The following is a 4,261-nucleotide window of genomic DNA, read 5'->3' on the forward strand; positions in this document are numbered from 1 at the left end:
CACACAAGGTCGTCATACCTGGCAGCACAATCGGTTGCTCAAGTGTCTAGCACTGGGGTGTCAAACATACAGCCCGTGGGCCAGAACCGACCCGCCAAAGGATCCAATCCGGTGCACTAGATGACCAGACTAAGAGGTGCCAGGTTTCAGGAGCAAGTTAAACAACGCATACTTCATGTAAAATTCTGCTTCAGAGGCTTTTACACCCTGACCAGATAACAGTTCTCTGATACATCAATGAATACTTGCTGTTACCATTTTAAAAGATATTTAACATCGTGCAAAATATTGTCAACCAGCAGCTTCAGTTCAAAAGAATCTGTATCAGGAAATGTCTGGATAAATGCACATGTAATAACAGTGAGAAGCAGACTGACTGAATGTGGAAAAACTGAGATATACTGTTGAAATTGAACTTTTTTTTCTTAAGACATCTCAGGCTGTTTATCTTTTTTGTAAAAGGATGAATGCCTACAGAATGTACCTGTAATTCTCTACTCAAAGAAACGTATAGGTCATTGTGCGATGGTTTTATTGGTCCACCCCATCTAAGATCAAATTGGGCTGTATGTGGCCCATGAAGTAAAATGAGTTTGACACCCCTGGTCGAGCAGCTGCCCTGGAGACCAGCCAGACATCCATCAATGCCCTACCTCCTCCATCATTCCATCCCACAACTACAAGGGGGTTTGTCTGTGAAGATGGGAAGCAATCCAAAGCCTGTGCAGTAAAATCAGACACCAGCCAACTGGGAGGGGTGTGAGACTGGAAGTTACTGGCAGATCTGAATCAGCGTCTGTGCTTTCCATCTGACAGCACCTCTACTAACCTCACCCCAGACCTTGAGCTTTGGTCCTCCTCACTGCACCTCGTCTTCACCACTGTGCCCTGGGAGGATGCTGTGGAAGAGTGCAAGAGCCTTAAGTTTGCCAAGCTGGCAGCCTTGAAAAAGGTTCAAGGTTCCAGCAATGCGACTGGAAAGCAAAGGTTTACCCAGCTGGAGTGGGCTACAACTATCAGGCTGCTTAAAGAAGTGGGAATTCGAGGCCAAACCCAACGTCAGGCTATCAAAACCCTCTCTGCGCGCAGCTGAACAGGCAAGCCGGTGGCTATGGATCAAGAGAGGAGACGCCACTTGGGCCCAAAAATACCATTAACAACAGCAAGGTTCGAGGGAGTTAAAGCAAAGGGGGTGCACCTGGGACACCTGGTGCTGCCAAAGAGAACTCTGGAGGTGTCGTGGGCCTATTATCGAAACACCAATAAAGAAGTGGGCCCACCTGATGACCCCAATGAAGCTTTTACCCCCCCTTAACCCCCACACCCTCCCCCAGCATGGCTCCAACTTTCACTCACAATCGCAAGTATGTGCAACAACAACTGACCGGCCTGGTCCAGTGGGGGAGAGTTCAGTCGGCGCAGACATGTCTCCTCGGCTCTGCCTTTCCTATGCTCTTTCCTACTTTCCTATCCATCTCTTTTAACCCTTTGGCTCCCACCTGGAAGCCCCCAGACGACACTATACTATATTCATACTATATTCAAGTATGTGCATCGAGGAATTGTAACATCTAGTCGCAAACTGAACTGTGTGTTGCATTGAAGTCACTAAAAATAAATCACTGTTCAATGGAAAAAACCATGATGCTTTACAGATGCACCAAATTCACCAGAAGTCTCATTTTAGTAGAGGCTCACAGATTCCCCAGAACTCACACGGACTAACACACACGTGCTCCGCATTTCATCTCATTGTTATGTATCTGATCCTTTCCCATCTTTTGCCAACCTGGCAGAGCTCTCCGCAGGCCGTTTGATGTGTGTGTGATCTGTGTACTCAGAGACTGTTAGATCATCACAGAGGAAGCTTGCAGAGCTGCTGTGTTGCTGCTGTAGCTTCAACTGACCTGCTCAGATAGATAGATAGATAGATGCACTGATCATCTTACAGAAGGCCTCTTGTCAGCTGCAGGATGGAGGTTGTATGTTGCTCTGAAAGTTCCCCTGAATCTTGTGGTGTTTTTTTTTTTTTTGTCCACTGGCTCTGCTGTGGCTGTTTGGCCTGAAACAAGGCAGCTTTCAGACACAGTGCTCTGTTAACTTTCATGTATTTCTCCTGAGTAATACTGAAACTGAAAGAGTAATGCTGTCTCTTTCTCTGATACCCATCTTTCGCCGAGAGCTTCAACTCACACCATAACTATTTAAAAAAAATACTTGACATGTTTTCTTTCATGTAGTTGTTTGTTATTAGCCTTATGTTGTCACACTTGGTAATGACTGGAGACATAGTAGTTTCTCTTTCCAGTGAAAGGGGGGCGGGGGCTGCCTGGAACAGCTGCTGATAGAGAATTCCTTTTGGACTGAGCTCAATGGAGACTTTTACTATGCCAGTTTATGGGAAGGAGGCAGTCAATTGCCTTAGCTTCTCTTTTTACAGTTTTCAAAGAGTGGGATCAGAGGTGGAGCCAGATGTTGTAAACAGTCAGGGCTAGACATAAACCTATAGGGGGTTCGGAGGCATGTTCCTTCAGGGGGATATCTTTCCTGTTTATGGCAGCTGTATGCACTATTTTCAAGCCATTTGAGATAAGAGAAATGTCTAAAATTTGTACATCATTTTGAAACAAAAGAAGAAAGTTGCTCAGGAAAAAAAAAACATCCTGTCGAACCTACATCCTATTTTGTGTCCAATTGTTCTCCAGCTGTCTCAATCATTCTGAAACCATAACACAAAAACTGATGAGGATGACTAATTTTTTACTCCTGCCACCCAAAAAAAGGAAAAAATTGTCCGATGTTAGTATTTTCAAAGCTAAGAGGAGCCAGGTTTCAGGAGTCAGTTTAACAGAGAGTATCCTACTTGATGTAAATTACTGCTTCAGTGTCTTTTCCACTGGGACCAGAGATTCAGTTCTCTGAAATAATAATGAATACTTGTTGTTGTCATATCCAAATATATTGAACATTGAGCAAAATACTGTCAGTCAGATGCTTGTAAATGGTTCGTAAGATAGGTAATAAGTAAACCTACTTCTTCAATAGCTTCCACTTTAGTTTGATGTGGTGATGCCAGCATTTTCACACAGGAGTGGAAATGCATAGAAAAATGCACATGTAATGACAGTGAGTAGTAGACTGACTAAATGAGGAATAACTGATACACACTGAGCACTTACTGTTCTGAAGACATCTGAGGCTGCTCATCGTCTGTTTTGTAAGTGGATGAACATTTTCAGAATGCACTTGTTTACACCCAGAGAGAGGAAAAGTAGATTATTACCTTGTGCAGAACGCAGCTGATCGGCTTTCAACAAACACTAGAAAACATGACCATATCAGCCCTGTTTTAGCCTCTCTTAACTGGTAACCAGTCAGTTTCAGAATTGATTTTAAGATTTGATTTTAAAGACCTTCATGGTTTGGGGCTAGATGCTGCAGCTGAGATGCTGCTCCCCTATGAGCCAGGGTGCAGCCTCAGATCCTTAAGCAAGGCTCTGTTGGCTGTTCCTCAGTCCTGACTCAAATTGTTTGGTTTGATATACCTCTGTGTGATCTACAGGGCAGTTAGTTGCCAACTTACCTGCTTCAGTGATATATTTTATCTGTATTGTTGGGGTTCCTGTTTATTTGTATTTCTTACAATTATCTGATTTTATTTGCTTGAAACGTGTGTTTTAAATCCAGGATCAACCATGTAAAGCACTTTGTAACTTTATTTTGAAATGCACTTTATGGTTTCTTGTTATTATTAGTATTAGTGTGAGTATTAGCAGTAATAGTGGTAGTATGCAGTGGTTTTACTGGTCCAGCCCACTTGAGATTGAACTGGGCTGTATGTAGCCCCTGACCTACAGTAAAATGAGTGTTTAAAAATGCAGTGAGTCAAATTCTTATTTAGAGAATAGAGAAATACTCCACCAGAATTTTATTCAGGGCAGAGTGGAAAATGTTTCCAGAGTTCATACCCCCACGTGGGAAATACAATTAACCAAAAACATAACTGAATAGCTAACTCAATTAAAAATAAATATATATATAAAACTTTTTGAGACTTTATTTTTGGCGTTTGCTCTAAATTACATATAGGGAATTGGACTCGTGATGACCCCAGTGTTTCTCTCTATTTTGATATTACAGTATATTGCTTATGGTGAAATGTTACACAGATGTTGTCAACCAGCTTCGGGCTGTGCTCTGATTGGCCCAGAGCTGCACCACGTGGTCAGGCAGTCACGCGCTTTCCAGGAACCCGTCAGGA

The sequence above is a fragment of the Epinephelus lanceolatus genome, chromosome 11 (genome assembly GCF_041903045.1).
Source record: "Epinephelus lanceolatus isolate andai-2023 chromosome 11, ASM4190304v1, whole genome shotgun sequence".
Lineage (NCBI taxonomy): Eukaryota > Metazoa > Chordata > Actinopteri > Perciformes > Serranidae > Epinephelus > Epinephelus lanceolatus.